Consider the following 19,491-nt stretch of genomic DNA (forward strand, 5'->3'; position numbering starts at 1 on the left):
GGATTGAGCCACCATCATGCATTCCACCACGTCTCATCCTCAAAATGAAGCCGCACTGCAGAGCACTGTGACAGCTGGCCCATGGCCAGTGGTGCTTTGCAGTCGGTTTCTCAGTCATGCTTCATGGTGCTGAGGAAGTTCCATAACCTGGAGATGATTAGAGAATCTGATCGTCCTTCTCTTCCTCAATTACGTAGAGAAGATCTTAGCTAACTCAAGGGGTTATTGTGAAGAATAGGATGTTGAATACTTTGAGTATCTAGCACAGTTTCTGGTGTAGAATGAACCCTGATGGTCATAACTCTGCTAAAGGCACACTGTTAACTCTAATGCAGAAACTGATTGAAAGCAAAAAGAGCTCATTTTAGTAATTTTAGTCCCAAAAACAACGTAAAAGAAGAAAACCAGGAGGAATACCTCTTTGGAGAAAACTGTTCATCAAATTAGTCCTTAGAAACAGATGATTATATTGTTATAGGCCCAGTGAAAACTTCCTAAGATTTTTTAAAATAAGATAATTGTTTCATGAAGAAAAGGATTGATTTTTTTTTTATCTCTCCTAAGATTTACTTTTCACGTGAAATAATAGGTAGCAAATTTAACAATAATTCTTTTAGGGCCCGCTAGAATTTAGAAATAGAACAAGATAAATAAGCCATAGCCTTTAGAAAAAATTAGAAAAAGTAGAGAAATAAAACAAAGCAAGAAAGAAGATCAATATTTGGGACTAAAGGAATTATAGCACTTTTTTTTAACTAAAATAAACTGTATTTACTAAAGGTCAAGTATTATTCAAAACGTTTTCTAAACACCCATTTATTTAAACATCGGGATGCTCTCTGAGGTAGTTCCCATTTACAGATGAAGAAACTAACTAACACCCGAAGATGTTAAGTACCCTGCCCCAAATGGTTGGGTTAGATTTGAATGTAGGCATTGGGTCCAAAGTTCAGGCCCTTGGCAAAGTTCTCCCCTGGCAGGCTGCATCTCAGATCTATATTTTATTTTGTTTTGTTTACATGTGCCTTATGGCATTGCCACATTTTCTGTTTTTATACATCTTTGCTCTACTAGGAAATCTCATGTGGTTTCAAATGTCATCTGCATGCTCTGCAGACTCTGAAACTTCTGTTTCTAGCATTGTTTTAGTTATGACATGTGCTTATAGTTGCCCATTGAAGGTCTTTAAGTGTCAAAGTGTTTCTAACTTAACAGGTCCCAAATGAGATTCACTTGCTCCCCCTCATTTTGATCTTCCTTGTTTTGTCCTGAGAACACTCAGCCATTCTTGTGACCAAACTCGAAAGGTCAGAGTCTTGTCTCATTAGCTCCTTTCCAACAACACTCCCTTTGAAGAGATCCTCCTAGGTTTCCCGTTTCTGTTGCCCTAAGCCCTCTTCAATCTGTTTTATCTCTCAATTCTTTACATCACATTTCAAGAGATAAACAACCTATATATTAAATGTTAGAAAAAAAAAATCCTCACTGAATGGCCTTCTTCAGCATTTCTTTGGAATAGCCATACCTATTAACAGAACATATCTTTGTAAAATACACTTTCTCCTCTACCACTCTTACTCCCATTTCTTACCTATAGGGTAAATTTCAAACCTCTTAAAATAACTAGAAGTTCATTCACAATTTGGTTGCAGTATAATTTCCCAGTTATTTTTCTTTTAACTGAGAATTGAACCCAGGGGCATTCTACCTTCAATCTGTACCCCTAACCCTATTTTATTTTTAATTTTGAAAAAAGATATCATTAACTTTGAGGCTGGCATCAAACCTGTGATCCTCTGGTCTCAGCCTCCCTAGTATGAGGTTACAGGTGTGTACCACCATGCCTGGTACTTCCCAGTTTTTGACCATTTCAGCCTATAGATTCCACTGTTGAGCCATACTCTTCTTAGAAAATTGAAAAGAACGCGAGAGATGTCACATCGGCTGGGCCTGTGGTCTCTCTGGCCCAGAAGGGGATGGTTGCCCAAGTCATCATAAATTCACTTTTAGTGATTGTAATTTGTGGAATAACTTTACATGTTTTTCTAGAATTAAGATGGTCTTTGAGGATTATAGGAATCTTATTTTGTATTTTAAATGTAGTCTACATCATCATTAAGTGGCAATCTAAACACGTCCACACAACAATTTCATCATTCCGGGGCCTGATTTAAGTAGGCTCTTTTTCAAGATAAGTGATTAAAATGTAAGCAAAAGATGATAAGCAACCAAACAGAAACACCTGTAAAGTGGTTCTTAGCTGTCTTCCTTATTTTGTATATTAAAATATAACCAATTTTATCAGCATTCTTAGAATCAATTTATTGCCTTTCTAAAAGAGAGTGACTGTTTTATGTAACAGGGATAGGATATTCATGGGTAAGCTGAGGGGAATTCATGATTCATTGAGATCTGCTGAAAGTTTAAATCTGTTTGTGGTACTTATACTGTTATTCTTCTTCTTCCTTTCCCTGAGGAGAATCAAAATGAAACAAAGCAGAATTCCATGTTTCAGTGCTCCCTGCTCAGCATGGCATGCCCAGACACCCATGACTCTTCTGAGAAAAGAAGGATCTCTGATGTGCCGTGCTTGGGATCCTCACCTCCACCTGCCCAAAGACACTGTGTGCCACTGGGACTAAACATCCCAGAAGTTGCTGTGTGCGGGTCTTGAGCAGACTCTTCTGTCAACCACATCCTTTCTCCAGTTGTGGCTACTACAAGGGTATAGTGTTGTGACAGATTCACAAATATTATCTCAAGCATAACCACTGGTGGGGTCATCTCAACAACATCTACATTTGTGGCAAAGTGGGGCCCTGGGTGAGACCAGCCTGGAGAGTCTGAGGTGTCTGAGAGGGGACACAGTCGTGCCCTTAAATGCTTACATGCTAGAGGTCAGCTAATTTTTTTCATTGTTCATTTGTTTATTCAGTGGTACTGGATTGAATTCAGGGTTTGCTCGTCCACTGAGCTGGGAATGCAGCTTTTGAGGCAAGGTCTGGATACCTTGCCCAGGCTGGCCTGGACTTGTGACGTTCCTGCCTCTGGAGTAGTTGGGATGACAGGCTGTGGCTCAAATAAGTTCTTTTTTTTTTTTTTTCCCCAGTACTGGAGATGGAACCCAGAGACATTTTACCTCCAAGCTACATCCCCAGCTCTATTTTTTAGTCTTTATTTTAAAACAAGGTCTCACTAAGTTGCAGAGGGCTTCACTAAGTAGCTGAGGCTGGCTGCAAACTTGCAGATCCTCCTGTCTTAGCCTTCCAAGTACTGGAATTACAAGCGTGCACCACCACACCCAGTTCAAATAAGTTTTAATTCCCATGTCAACTTTGATTGATTGGTGGTGACTTCTAGGAACAATGTGTTGATGAGAATTCTACACCCTCCTCAGTCATAGAGATGCGAATCCAAACCACACCGGGATTTCACCTACCCCAATTAGAATGACAGTCCTTAAAAATACAAACAGTAATAAATCCTGGCAAGGATGCGGAGAAATGAGAACTCCAATACATTGTTCATGGGATTGCAAATTAGAGGAGCCATTTTGGGGCTCAATGTGGAGGGCCCTCAAAAGAATAGGAATAGACCTACCGTACAACTCAGCTATACCAACTCCTGTGTATTTACCCAAAGGGATTCAAGCCAGAATATTATACTAATACATGCATATCTATGTTTATAGCAGCACAATACACAATAGCCAAATGGGCTTTATAACTAGTCCATTATATATCCATTAGCAGATGAACAGATTATGAAATTATGGGATATGCACACAATGAAACTCTCTTCAGCCTTAAAGAAGAATGAAATTATATTATTTGCAGGAAAACGAATGAAACTAGAGAACATTATGCTGAGTGGAATTAGTCACAAAAGGTGGAGGGTCATATACTTTTTTTCATCTGTGAAAGCAAGGGGGAGGCTGGGATGCAAAGGGACTTCAGATAAGGGAGGAGAACCCCTAGTGGAGTGATGGAAGAAAGGAGGCTAGTTGGGGGGAGGGAACTGATGAATACTTTAATCAACACAAGAGACAGATGTAAATAAATATACAAGATTATCGACGACCATCTCAATGTTGTGCACAGGGAAAGAAAGGGACTGGGGTGGAATGGAGTGGGAGATGAGGCTCACCAAGTGCTATGTGCAACATATATGTCGCTCTCCACTCTGAATTTCATCAGGATGCCTGACTACAATGCAACAATTTAAAAAACCCTTCTCAGGCATCAGGGTGTGGTGTCATGTATGTCTGCTACAGCAATAAAAAGAGAAAGGTAAAGAATGGCGCCCAAACATGCATTTACCTACTTTGGTGCCAATAGAAGGTGCAGAAATTTGCTCAAGGCTACAAAAGGAACGAAGAGGTATAAGGTCTGCAGTAGAACTTGGATTTCCAGACTGTATGTCAATGTGCACAGATAGCAATGGATATTCAATGCCTACTTTGAATTTGGCACATTGCTTTAAGCATTTTAATACATTTAGTCCTTAGAACCTTCTGTGAAGTTGGTATCCTTATTATTTTTATTTTGTAAATAAAATGAAATAAAACTTCCTGTGAAGTTGGTATCCTTATCATTTTTGTTTTGTAAAACTAAGGCAGAAAGGATTAACTTTCCTAAGATCTTTAAGCTAGAAAAGCACAGAACAGGATGGTAATTTAGGCCATCTGATGAAGAGTTCTGTCTTAGTCTCATAGTGTGTTTGTACCATCCCTTGTATTTATTTGTTGATGGTTAGAAGAACAGCAAATTACCTATGGTGCTGAGAAAAACCAAGGTCCTTTACCCCTACAGTGGGATTTTCTTACAATGGATTCAATTTCTTTGGGATAAAAAGCAGCTTTCCCCTCTATTTCCTGCAATACCATTTTCAAGGGCTTGCATGCCCAATTGAAATCTCTGCTCAGGGCTATAATCAGGCCCCTTGGTAAGTTTCATTTGCAGTTACCACCATCTGCGCCGCTCACTCCAGGGACAGATTAATGGATGGCTCTGGTATCAACCAAGAATCTCAGTACAGTTCTGACACCCACAGTCCTGACTTTTGCCACATTGAAAATTGAGGCTGCAGGGCTCATCTCCCTTGGACAGGCTATAATGTTCTCTCATAACTCTACCAGGGGGTTTGAACTGCAGCGAGAAGAATGGAGGGGAAGGATAAAGAAGAAGCTCCTGGCAAGAAATATCATTAAGCATTAGTGGATTCCCCTGGGAGACTCAAAACACTTTTCCCAGTGGTTTTGGGGGGCATCAAAGGGGATGATGGCTGTAGATAGTTGACCAAAGTAGACTATGGGGTCTCAGTCTTTCCTTCATGTGATTCTAGGGATATCTCCCCTGTCTCTCACGTAGGAATGGTGTGCTATTGACTCTGCAGATGCTTCCAGTACATTATGAAAAATGACTGTCTGAAAAGAAATACTTCCAAACTCAATTATTTTCATGCAGGGAGATCTGCTCATCTCAGTTCCAAACCTATGTCGTGCAGCAAAGTAAATTTAAGAAAAACTAGCAAGTAGCTGCTCAGCTGTCTCTTTCAACTGTCTTATTTAGTTGCTTGCTAATGGCTGTTAAATCCCAGGGAGAAACTGCATCTGTCAAGAGTCAGCATGGAGGAGCAGGTAATCAGCTGCAGTTACCCAGTTTCAGATCTCAGCCCTCAATTCTTCTCTTTGCAGAATTCTGATGCCATTTATCTTTTCTTCTCCACTTGAAATGAAGATACCAGAGTCAATACAGTTCTGGGCAGTCATTTGATTATGAATCATGATGGATACGGAGTGCAGATTGAGTGTGAATAGTGGTAAGTGACATAATACATGTCTTCTTGGGCCACAGTAGTTTGCTATGAGCAGGTGATTATTTTTGTCCTCCTTTCTCTCCCCCTTCTATTTTTTCCATCATCTCTACCTGTCCTGCATGCGCATACCCTACAGGTCCCAGCTTCAACTTCACCCTTTCCTCTTTCTTCTTTTCTTTGTTTTTGGTGGTACTGGAGTTCCTGGATGCCATTCTACTTCCGGGCTACACTCCCAGACCTATTTTACATTTTTATTAGGAAACAGGGTCTCTTAAGACAGAGAGGCTGGCTTCGAACCTGTGCGATCCTCCTGTCTCTGCCTCCCAAGCACAGGGATTACAAGCATGGGCCACCACGCCCGGCTCCTCTTCCGTCTTTTAATAAAGTACTTGCAACTCATTCTGACTGGGTTGTGGCTAATATCTTACATAGGCTTCAAGAAACAATTAATTTTTGTGTATATTTTTCTTAACCATATTTCTGCCCCTTTCCTAGCAATATACTTGTCTGGTAGGTTAATCTGTGTAGGTTTCTGTCATAGTAATCTAAGCCTCTCCCTGAACCAAACTTCTACTTCCAGTTCTTGAAAGAATTAAATCATGGAACTAAATTTAAGAATTTAACATTCTTATCCATTACATGCTAATAAAATCATGTGATGCCCATCACTTATCTGGATTATCAATATATCCTACTCCTGATCATGTTGGAAGCTCCACCTAACTGGCAGGACTGCATTTTGGCATCATGGTAGAGTCTCTCTCACCCTGCAGCTGCAGGTATCTTGTAAACATGTGGGTTTATAATTCTATGCCCTATCACCTTTTGGGATTCTCCCTGAGTTAACCATATAGAACCAAGGCACAACCCCAAACCTGATGGATACAAAGTCTTGGTATTTTTTTGTGGGGAGAGGATAGTACTGGGGATTGAATAAGAAGATATTTTACCTTTGGCTATACCCACAGTCCTATTTTACTTTTTATTCTGAAGCAGAGACTCACTAAGTTGCTGAGGGCCTTACTAAATTGCTAAGGGCAGTCCTTGAACATGTGATCCTCCTGTCTCAGCCTCCCAAGTACTGGTATTACAACCATGTGCCACCACACCCAGCTTGTTCTCTTCATTTCTAATGGTCTCCATGATGATTGGTCCAATGGTGAATTACAAGTTAAAGTGAAATTTGAAAAGCACTTGATCCAGCCAGGTGTGGTGATGCACACTTGTAATCCCAGTATTTGGGAGGCTGAGACAGGAGAATGGCGGTTCGTGGACATCCTCAGCTCCTTAGTGAGGCCCTTTGCAATTCAGTGAGACCCTGCTTCAAAATAAAGAATAAAAATAGGGCTGGGGGTCTAGCTTGAAGATGGAATGCCCCTGGATTTCATCTTAAGTACTGAAGAGAGAGAGAGAGAGAGAGAGAGAGAGAGAGAGAGAGAGAGAGAGAGAGAGAGAGAGAGAGAGCACTTGATCCAACTAATTCGAGCACTTGATCCAACTAATTCTTAGTGAAAGTGTTTTCTTCCCTGGCTTTCATTTCCTTCAAATTATGCCATTGCTTGTTCTTCCTAGTCACATTTGCTGCTTTTTAACTTCAAATAGTAGAATGTTCTAGAGCTCAGATTTTGGGATTCTTTTCTAACTTTACTTACTCGTTTGCTCTTGTCAGTAGTATGCACATTCAGACCACACATCTCCCCTCAACTTCAGATTAGCCATTCAACTGTCTACTTGACATCCTTACTCAAATTTCTAGTAGGAATCTCAACTTCAGCTTGTCCAAGAACTATACCTATGTCTGCCAACCCCACTCCTCTCTACTCCAACTTCTGAGGTTTTTCCTCATCTCACTTAACTTACAATATATATATATATATATATATATATATATATATATATATATATATATATATATATATATATATATATATAGTTTCTCAGTCCAAACGCCTTGGAGATCTCTCTGGCAAATAGTCTATCCATCATCAATTTCTTGCCTCCACCAAATAGAGGAGGATGGAATCTATCCGCTTGTGACTTTTCCTCATTAAAAATAATGTCACAGCTGGGTGTGGTGGCGCACGCTTGTAATCCCCACACTTGGGAGGCAGAGACAGGAGGATCATGCTGGTTCGAAGCCAGCTGCGCTGGCTTAAGAGACCCTGTTTCCAAATAAAAATATAAAAATAGGTTTGGGAGTATAGCCCGGAGGTAGAAGGGCTTCCAGGAACTCCAGGACCACCAAATAATTAATAATAATAATAATAATAATAATAATAATAATAATAAAATAGTCACAGATATGGGATTCTGGAGCTCCCATTTCAGGTTTTAATAGGACGGGCAGCTTCTTTCTCCTTCTTGAAGGCAGTCACCTTGTAAAACCCTGACTACTTTGAGGTCACCATAATACGACAAAGCCTTAGACTGGCACAAGGGATGTTCATGTGGACATCATGTTCATGCTCATGGCACAAGACATGTTCATGTGGACTTAGCCACCTTGGCTGTTCTACCCAGCCAGCCCATGGGTTCCAGATAGAAAAGTACAGGAGCCATCTTGGACACAGCATAACAGAGCAGAACTAACTATTCAGTGAACCTTGCTAGACTGTCATGTATGACACGGACTTCTTTATAAGCTAATGCATTTTGTTACTCATTAGAAAACAATGAAAATGCCATCCCTGCCTGCATTCCTTTTCTCACAGTCTACATCCAATCTAGGATTCTTGTTGGCTCTACTTTCACAATATGCCTGTAACAGCCATTTTTATTTTTGAAATCTCAGCTGTGCTTATGTCACCACAATCTCCTGCCTCATTTCCCACGTTCTACCTTCGCTCTTTCATGAGTGAGTCTCAACGCAAGGCTCATGGGACCTTTCAGCATTTAAGTTCTGGCATAGTACTCCTCTGCTAAAAACGTTTCAAAGTCTATTTCTTTCTTTTTTTTTTTTTTTTTTTTGGTGGTACTGGGGTTCCTGGAAGCCCTTTTACCTCCGGTATACAAAGTCTATTTCTCTCAGAGTAAAAGCCAACTACAGCTGTACAGTAAAAGCCCAACTACAGCTAGATGCAATAGCTCATGCCTGTAATCCTCGTACTTGGGAGGCTGAAACAGGGGAATCACGGTTTTGAAGCCAGCTTTGGCGACTTAGTGAGGCTCTCAGCAACCTAGAGAGATCTTGTTTTCAAATAAGAAATAAAATCTGGCATGTGGGGGTAGTTCAGAGATATAATGCCTCTGGGTACAATTCCCAGTAACACACACACACACACACACACACACACACACACACACGCACACACACACACGCCAAACTATGTCAAAGACCTATGAGGTTTTCCATCATGTGGCGCTGCTGTTAGGTCTCATGTCTCCACCAGTCTTTGCTTGCCTCTTCTGTATCAGCTCCAGAGACTCTGGCCGTCTTGCTTTTGCAAATGCACAGATATGCTCCTGCTCTAGCACCTATTTCCAGTTAGTCCCTCTGCCTAGAAAGCTTTCTCACAGGTATCACCTTACCTGCTCATCACTGCCTCCAAGTCTGTTCAATTGTCACCTTCTCTACTATGTCTTCATGGACCATCCTATTCAATCACTTCTCTTATCCCTAGTTCCAATTCTCTTTACCAGATTATTTTTTCCCATAGCATCTATTGCCTCCTAATATAACATTATTTTGGTTATTTTCAGTTACCTCATACTTGAAAGCAAGGTCTGATATTTTTGTCCATTTTGTTAAGTGGTATTTCTTTAGTGCCCTCCAAAATGTCCAGAACATGCATAATAATTAATTGATGAAACAGGTATATATTATCAAATTTGTGTTTGATTCTCCTTGACTAGATCCACTGATCAGTCCCTGATGAGCCTTGTTAATAGAAGATAAAAGATAAGTCGTCTTTCCAGGCTTGATATGTTAGCCCCTGAAAATTGCTGGGATCAGCGGTTCTCAAGTCTTCAGTGGTTTTAAATAGAACCTCTGGGTTGACTTCATGTGAAGTATGGAGTTCATTTTTTATCTCTCTCCATCAATTTAATCTGACCCTAGAATTTGGCTGTGACTTGGATCCTAAGTTCAAATGGCTGCTGTACCAAGGGCCCTCAGAGGGATCAGCTGACTAAGCTGCTCAGCTGCCATATCCTACGACTGGTGTTTATTCTGTCCAAAGAACCATAACCTATCAATGGGTTCCCTCCATGGCATTCTTTCCAGCTAAATCAAGTATAGCTTGTCCGGTAACTGCTGCCCACATCCTGCTTCATCCCACTCATAAGGTTGGCAGTTCTTGCTTTCATCTTTTTACCATTAAAGATATCAGAATAGAGGAAGGCAGCACATGCATTATATTTAGGAATACATTTACTTTTTCAATAAAAATGGGTGCCCAATATTATTTCTTTCTTCTCTATGTTTACTTTTTATGCCAAGTATTTCAACTTTTATACATGCAATATAATTCATATTTTTAAATACTAGACATATAATGTTTCATTTCTTAACCTTCTAAATATGAGACTTGTTATTTTGAATTGGGGAAATGATAAAAATATAAACAAGAGAATCTTTAGCAAACACAAATTTAAGAAATTATGATTGTTTAATTCTCCTAGAATTATCACTTATCATTATAATGTATTCACCTTGATATAGACAACTTTGGGTAAGGGTAGAACTTTGCCTATAATAGTTGCCAAGCCATCCAATTCAAAATACTATTTCACATTTGCCTATCTGTGTTTTGTGGGTCATCCTCTCTTTTCCTTGCAAATTCAGTTGTTGGTTGTTTCATTTTTAAAAAGCATTTTCAAATACACGCACTATATTCAGACTTATTACCACTGCTGTCCTGCATTGCTAGGTCTTCTCTGTTAAGAAGATCATGCCACCCTGTCTCCTCCTTTTCTGTCATGTCTCATGCTCAGCATACAAAGGCTACAACCTGAGCTTTATTCCATTACAATCTAGAGCTCACGTATACTATGCCCTTTCAAAGCAGCAGCAAGGCAGCTGAGCTACAGCTTTAAGTACAATAAGGGATAGTTCCTGTCAGGCAGGAGCCATTGTCTTATTATGAGCTCACTAATCTGAAGAACTTGCCTTCATCACTAGGCATTCCTGATTACTTATTTTATTGCCCCACTTAAGGGCTCATCAATTTTGAGTTCTTTGTGTTTGAAGCTTTGATGACTTCAGCTGCTCTCCTCCTGCACCCTGCTCCTTGCCCTTCTCTCTGCACACCGAGCTCCCCATCCTGTCCTGGCATTAGCTAACTGACAATCCAGCCACCACGTCTTCTGCACTGCACTGCACTGAACTGTGAGACTAATGTTAATGAAGTTGACCTTTAGAAAATTAACTTTCCTAATAGCCATGGTGACTAGAGAAGTCTAGTTCTCAAGACGAAGGGATGTGCCAGCCCAACTGGCTTTGCCCCACAAACACACACAAAAATACCCATTGTTGTCTGCATGAGTGGGTTTGTATGTATGATGTGCATGCATCATTCACCACTGAAAAAAAAATCTGGTTTTAAATATATATCATTTATAGCTGGGCATGGTGGCGCACGCTTGTAATCCCTGCGCTTGGGAGGCGGAGACAGGAGGATCGCGCAGGTTCAAAGCCAGCCTCGCTGGCTTAAGAGACCCTGTTTCTGAATAAAAAAGTATAAAAATAGGTCTGGGAGGGTAGCCCGGAGGTAGAAGGGTTTCCAGGAACCCCAGTACCACCAAAAAAAACCCATATATCATTTTTTGTTATAAAATTCTCCTCAAGGAAAATTTTGCATTAGGCATTAAAATTATACGAGAAACAATATCCATACGGCCACCATCCAAAGACAACAAGAATATTTTCCTTCAATTTTTCTCTGCACTTATTTAATTTGGTAAATAGTTGTAGGCATGATGTTTTTATAATTTGCCTTTTGTTTCTCTAATCAAATGCTAAGTTCTTCTCCATGTTATTATGAAAACTTTGTGAACATTGGATGAATAGATGCACCATCCCCGTTATTGCTGCATATTTTGGCTGGATCATATTACCTTGCCTTTCACCTACAAAGAGTGTCTTGGGAGTAATTTTACATTTTTTACATTTTAAAAATACTTAAGATGATCTCATTAGATACACTTCAATAGATAGGAATACTTAGCCAAGGATATAAATATTTGAGGACATTGCATAGTTTGAAGGAAAAAAGAGATAAACTCAATAATGAAGTAGATTAAGCTGACTTTAGCCTTTAAATTAGAAAGTAAACAATAGTCCTAGAATATTAGAAATGAGAATAAACTGAGCACTGCTGTAACCTGATTTCTTCATTTTACTGTGAGAAAACTGAGCTAAAAAAAAGATTGAATTGCTTATAATCACATAGTGTATGTGTCAGTTAGCCACAAATACATGACTTGCTTGCAGGTTTCCTGACTTATGAACCAGTGCTTGTTCTGATGATCACTGAAATCTTTTCAGGCCTAACTTCTTGATGCAAAGAGGAGATTTTGCCAGAAGAAGGAATATTTCAAGCAAATGGTAAAGTATAAACTATGTGGAATTTCATTTTCATTTGCAGTGTAATATACTGAATTCATACAAGCACCTTGCCCTTTGGTTTTCTCATACAGGAAACACACAATAGATACCAACTCTCACTGTTAGCACATCCTTGGATATTCCAATATAAACAATACCAATAAGAATGAATTAGCAATCACGATGTCATTTCACCAAAAAGAAAGCTTTGAAACTAAATAGTCCATTAATTTCCCAAAGAATAAATTTTTGTGTGAAACATTCCTCATACACCACCAACTGATAACCTAGTGGGGCTATGCTACCTTTTTGCTCTTTTCTGTTGGGACTTGAAAAAAGGAGGTACTTAGAGTTTCACTTCTAACACAATCCAATCAGAAAAAATTACTTTCAAAAAGGCATCAAATAGTTTGTGTAAGTTTTACAAGAAAATTATAGACTATCTTCTATGTGGACCATGTATTTAGACCCTACGCAGCTAAGATGCATATAAATGTCTCTACTGCACAGAATTTGCTCATAATTAACATTTAAACACATCTTTATAGCCAAACATTTTCTATTGGCTTATAATTTGTAATAAGTATTTCAAGCTTTAATTGACCAGGAGAAAATACATTTTTTATGGAGAATAGAATTAGCTAATTATGTAAAATGATTTTATATGGTTAAAAATATCCACACTTTATGGTGAGACACAACGGCAGAAGAAAACAGGCTGTTGGTTTCTCATTACCACAGTCATATCGATCTATAATGTCAATATTCATTTCTTCTCTGGTCCACCCCCATTTCGTATGAGTTCAGACATCCTTCTGTATCTTGACACTTTTCTTGTTCTTATTTATTTCAGTTGTTGGAAGATGAACAGTCAATTCCCAAAGCATCACAGAATGTGCTCTGAGTGTGTTACAGGAGGAGCCCCAGCTCATCTTGTTTGCAGGTGTTTTAAAGAGTGAGGGAGGAGGGGAAGAAGGGTCTACCTGCAAGTGCAGGGGAATAGTACCAGCAACTATGCATTAACCTTACACAGCCAGTCCTCAAATAGCACCCCCATTTATATTTCCTTTTATAAAAAAGACAAATAAAATTTCAACCTCTTCTATCTCATGCTAAGTTCACCATTTTTTCCCATTTTCTCTCACCCTAAAGGAGAAGTCTTAAGTAGCATGATAGGTGATCACTGGGTAAAAAGTTGCAGATATCCAAGTATGGTCCTTTTTCTTCTTGTCCTTAAGGCTGGATGGACAAACCAATCAAGTTGTTAACTCACTCCTATATTCTCCTAGTATCCAGCATGTGAGTAATTAAAGCCGAGGCATGGTCTGCAGACTATATGAAAGGACACTCAGAATTTGTTGAGAATGTCGCAGGATGGTATATTGCCTTGGAAAGAGTAGAAAGGAATCCTGTGTGACTTGCTTTGTTTTGATTTATTGTAGTTTATCCTTGACTTTTTTTGGAAAGATTTAATTAAAAAAGCCATCAATTAAAAAGTGTGTGTGTGTGTGTGTGTGTGTGTGTGTGTGTGTGTGGTGTATGTGTATGTGGTGTGTATGTAGTGTATAAATACTACTTGGGTTGGTACCTGCTATGCCATTAGATGAGTTCAAATAAAAGCCAAAGTATCAGTTTCTGTCAGAAAAGACTATTAGGGGAAAAAAGGTTTTCTTAGACATTTGAGCACTTTTTTTTTTTACTACATGGTAATAAATCAAGGCTATTTTTTTGGCCTTGGTTGCCAGAAATCTCACAGCTAAGTTCGTGGCTCTCATGTAATATTTTGTTATGGCTAAAGTTTTCTTAGTGTAACTGAACATTGGTCCTCCCTGCCCACCCTTCCTTCAATTCATATCCCATTCTTGGTTCTTGTTGGCTTTCTATTGTTAAAATTCATTGCATGGTGGTGTTTCCTTTGATTTTACCATAAACTCCTTCATATCAAACATAAATAAATGTAGTATTTTAAGCAACCTGGAGACTGACATAACTTACAGAAATCTTAGAGATGCGTTCTCTGCATTAAGGAATTGCACCAGCCTGTCTATTCTCTACCTCTACCATGTTCCTTCTACGTGCAAGAAGATAATCATGGATATTTATGCATTAAAATGTATCAGAAAATTGCAAATAGGCCATTCTTTAACTTAGCAGAGAATTGCCTGCAGCAGAACTATTTTAATGGGTGTTGTGTCAGCATTTCTTTCAACATTTTAAATAAAAAGGTCTATAAGTTACATTTGCTTAGTGTTAAATTATGAAGGACATGCTATAAGTAAAATAATCTTTTATTTTAATATTTTTACTTTAGAAGTTATAGGAAACATTAACCCATTTACTTAACTGTGTGAATTTTAGCAACATCATCATAGCTAAAGGATTATTTAAAATACTAAAACATTATAGAGCTTTAAACTTGAGTAATTATTATAATGAACATAACTAAAATTTGTAGAGTATCTAATATAGTTCCAGGCTCTTTAAATATAACATCTTTCAGAAAACCTCTATTTCTTCCTTTATGTGGCCAAAGAATCTGGGGAATCACTCAGCTTTGACGATGAAGGTCAAACCACTGGTAAATCTGTGTTTGCTTTAGGAGCTTTGCCTGACAGTTTTTCCACAGACCAAACTCATATAAAACACATATACAATTTTGAACTATCAATAAAGCAAATATTTGGAACTAATTATGGCATAAAAGTATGTCAACATTCATTTTGAACTGTGAAAGAGTACTAACCCTTACATAAATGTATAGTTATTCAGGTTTGAACTTTAGAAGCATACATTTTTTATTTTTTATTTTTGTATTTGTTCTTATGAATACTGGCAACCGCCTGTCGGTACTTCAGTTGCATAGGAATTACTGGATCAGAAGCAAAATGACTCCAATTTCTATAGAGACCCAGTAAGAAAAAAGCCCCAAAACACTTTCAAGATAAATCTGCTAGACATGCCAGTGGATGGCCTGAGTCTATTTCAGATGGACAAGATATATTAGTGTGGGGACAGGTGAAAACCTTCCACTCTTTTCCTCACACTCCATTGTATATGCTAGAGTCCATTCTTAGATGGCTTTGACCAAGCTAAGTAAGTAAGTTAGAAGGCAGCCTTTGCCAGGGCAATGGGAGGCATTGCCACTGGAAGAAATAAGCTTCTGAAAGAGATCGTGTACTAACCTTGACATTATAAAAGGAGACAGAAAGTAAATAAAATGATCAATAGCTAATTGGTAAACATTTCTCGCAAACCGAGCAAGTCAATGAAGTGGAGATGTCCAGGATGCTTTTCCTCCATATTGATTTTTACTATTTAGGATTAGCTGAAATTAGCTTTTGTGACTTTCATTTCTATTGTCAAGGATCTGGGGTGCATGTTGAGGGCCCCCTCTTCCCACAATGTGCCAGAGTCATTACAAAGAATGACAAGAGAATACATGTAGAGAGAGAGAGTGGAAAATAAGTCACCAGAGATGTTTGGTTGCAGAGTCATCTTCTCCTTGCTCCATGATCTGAAAGTGTTTTTACCATCAAAATCCTCACATTATAACCCACATTCCTGGCTACCACCACCAGTCATGCTGATCTTGAAATAGTGATGCAGATAGCTGTAGGTTATCTTTGACAATCTTAAGGTTTCTTGCATGAGTCCCCTGATCATCTCTCTGGGGTGAGAAGGTTGCACTAAAAGGTATTTGTATGACAGCCACAAAACCATATTTGAAAATGGTGCCTAATCACCTCTATGTAATCAATGAGATGGAACTTTATGTATTACATGTTTCACTGAGCTGTGGTTCTTGTAACTGGGAAATGTGCCTCCAGGTGAATGAAAACCTCTATTTGTTTAGCTCTCGTAGTGACTTTGTAATACGGTGTCTTGTGGGATTTACTCAAACTAGAGAGAAAAGGTCTGTCTGCTTTACAAGCAGAAGCAAGGCCATCATACAATTATTCTCATTTAGCAATTATTTAGCATTAATTGGAATTTGGCATGCTGGAAAACTTACTTCCTGAGGGGAATTATTATTTCAGAGCACCATAGATATTTTATAATGTATGTAGTGCTTTTGAAACAGCAATTTATTAAAAGTTATAATATTTTCCCTAGAGAATGGATTAGCTAGTCACCATTAGGACTAGGTCCAATATTTATGAAATGTTCACAAATGATTAATTATATTTAATTTACAAATGGACTCTAATGGGAGACATTTCTATAGCAAGTGCTATTTTAATGAATCGTCAGTCTTCATGAATTAATGTCTAAGATTGAAGTAATTTATTTCTGCTTCCTTCCCCCAACTTACTACCTGAGCCCACCATTGCTTAGCAGGCCTCTCCTATTTCTTCTGTCTGAATGATGTGTTTATTCCCTTAGTTGCCTAACATAGAAATGTTGGACATCTGTTATTCTCATCCTCCATCACAGCCCAATTTCAGTCATAATATTCAAGTGATTCCTTTTCTGAAGAGTAAAAGCCAACTTTCTTTAATCTGATGTATAGAGATATTAACCATTTAGATCACCCTAAGGTTCCCATTGCCCATTTATCACCAAATTATTCAACTACCTGTTTCCCACCATGAGATGTTCTTCTATATCTCTGTGCCTCTGCCTTGACATTTGCTCAGGGTGCCCTACTTTCTCTTTGTCTGTAGAGTGAATGCCTACTTGTTAAAAAACCCAGCCCATCCAAGTATCACTTTTCCTTTTCTTTTCCTTAGGCAAACTCAGTAGCTCTCTCAATAATTTTCTTATGTAAGTGTATACATACATCTCCTGGGTTGTCCTTATTTATTTATGCACCTAACTCATGCATATGACATTAAAATTTTTAAGCCACATGTGTTTCATTTTTGCACCTTCTATGTATACCATGTTAATTAAGCACATAACCATCACTTAAGAAGGGCTGTTTGGCTAAATTGCTAAATTGAAAGTCACCTTAAAAGAGGAAACAGTAAAGTTATGCCTCAGAGAACACTGCACATAAATATCACTTTGGGGTTGATATTGGGATCAAGTAGACATAGGTGTAAAAGGTCTGAGAGCAGATTTATTTTAAGCCCCAAAAGAGTATAGTTAGAGACACAGCAGTGCAGAGCAGGAAGGTGAATTAGAGGTTACATTTAACTATGCAAATAAATTATTTCAATTTCATAATGCTCTCTTCTCATCGTAGAGTTTGGCATTTTCTGTGCCGGTTGCCTAGAAAAATAGCTACCACAGTCCCTAGGTCATAGTAATAAATATGTTTTCTATGATAAACGAATGAGTAAACAAATGGAACTATTCCAGATTTTTTTTTATCTAGAATAAGGAAATAGAGACCCAAAAATGTAAAGAATAGGAAAGCAGAGATTACTCCCTAAGATGCTTCCTTATTTTCCTTATTGAGTTAGATTCTTTCACCTCTAGTATGCACTTTATACTATTAAGATAATTATGCAAACATTATACTGCTAAATAACCTGAAGCTTACAATCTGTGCTTGGGAGCCACACAAATAGGTGTTAACTCTTTTGTTCCTTTGAAGTATCTACTCTACAGTCTTTTTTTCTGTCACTTGCTGGCATAGTATTCATAGAAACAGATATGATTGATTATTGGTTCTGGAGATTAGAAAAGCAATCTTTTTTATAATATGTTTTTTTTTTTACACAGGAGTAGGTGAGCTAATGAAAAGATTTGTGATTTAATGGCCAAATCAGCAGACTTGAAGCCTGAAGGCTAGAGTTGAGTTTTTAATCTACTTATCCTACTTTGAGCAAATCCTTTATTGTCTTAAAAACCTGGGTTTCTTGTTTATAAGGCAAGGCATATAATTTCAGCTTTGTGGAGTTCTGCAACAAACAGATGAATAATGACTCTGAAAATGTAGTTTTCCATATAAAAGAAAAGTATTATTACTATGCTTATGTAAGAGTGAGAAAATGTGTATAAAAGGACTGTCTCAGTTGCACGCTCATTCCTTTTTATTTCCTTTGTTACTGTTTTTCAATTTCAGTGTACCCCAGCTTTAATTTATATAAACAGATGAAAATAGGATAAATAAGCATTTCCCCACTAATGTGATTTGTATACAGTATCGCGTATTTTAAATGATATCGTTTCTAATTCTGAATTCATAATTCCACATAACTTAGTAATAGAGAAATATCAGTTAAAAAGACATTCGTTTCTTGTCATGAGCTTCCATTCTCATAAGGAAATCAAGACAATCCTAGAACAAGGAAAATAGTAAAATTAACATCATTGCACAGACACTGGTAACTGATGAGAGAGAGAAAACAAGCAAGCACAACCAGCTTGTTTTGTTGATAACTGAATATTAGTTTTCAAGTGTTCTGTATTAGATGCAGCTCTATGCATACATTTAAAAATTAATCTGATCAGAAAATCATTTGCATTGCTCGGTTTTATAAATATTGTCCTTTATTTCAAACTGGGTACAGAAGGTCTCCTTTCCCTTTTGTCAATGACTTCATCTCTGTTCCTTGCTGTTAATATAACCCTAGGCTAATTATCAACACTTGTTATTTCCTCTTGCTTTCTATTTTTATGTAAAAGTATTTTACTAAGATTACATAAGTCTAGGAAGCCACAATAACAGGAAAAATTATGCCATGTTTTTCAATATAGCTTTGAAAATCTCTGATGGTCGCACACTAGAGAGCTCTGGGACATTAGGTATGAATAGGACCTTAGAAGCAATGTAGTTCTGACCCTTAGGAAATGAGGCCATGCATGGCTAAAAAGAAGATATGTGTTTGCAGAGAATGAAGACAAAGGAACAGCTCAAGGGCTTTTCCCCACTGTACTATATCAGAACAGAATCTATTTTAACACATAACTTAATTCTCCTTTATCCAAATGATATCAGTGAAATAGGAAACCTTGCTCAATACTGATGTTAGCTCTTTGGCTGTGGATACTGATTGAACAATGATACGTATCTGGGAAAGGGCCTAATAAATTGGATGATAGGAGATCTCAATAGCCTGGAACAATTGGTGAAATCTAAGAAAAGGAATTTTACAGAGCCAGATGCAAAGTCAGCACTTAGTGTACAAAAACCAGTGGCAAAAGTACACGATGTGGGGCAGCAGAACATGATATTTTTT

The 19,491-nt window shown here is 38.1% G+C and overlaps 1 protein-coding gene across 1 annotated transcript in view; it reads right to left on the reverse strand.

Moving 5' to 3' along the window:
• Window positions 1-19,491, reverse strand: part of RALYL (RALY RNA binding protein like) — a gene marked incomplete at its 3' end in the record, with an annotated part of 339,207 nt that overhangs the window by 80,775 nt on the left and 238,941 nt on the right. The gene's annotated exons all lie outside the window — the stretch shown is intronic.

This window comes from Muscardinus avellanarius (assembly GCF_963383645.1).
Source record: "Muscardinus avellanarius genome assembly, chromosome: 4".
Taxonomy (NCBI): Eukaryota; Metazoa; Chordata; class Mammalia; order Rodentia; family Gliridae; genus Muscardinus; species Muscardinus avellanarius.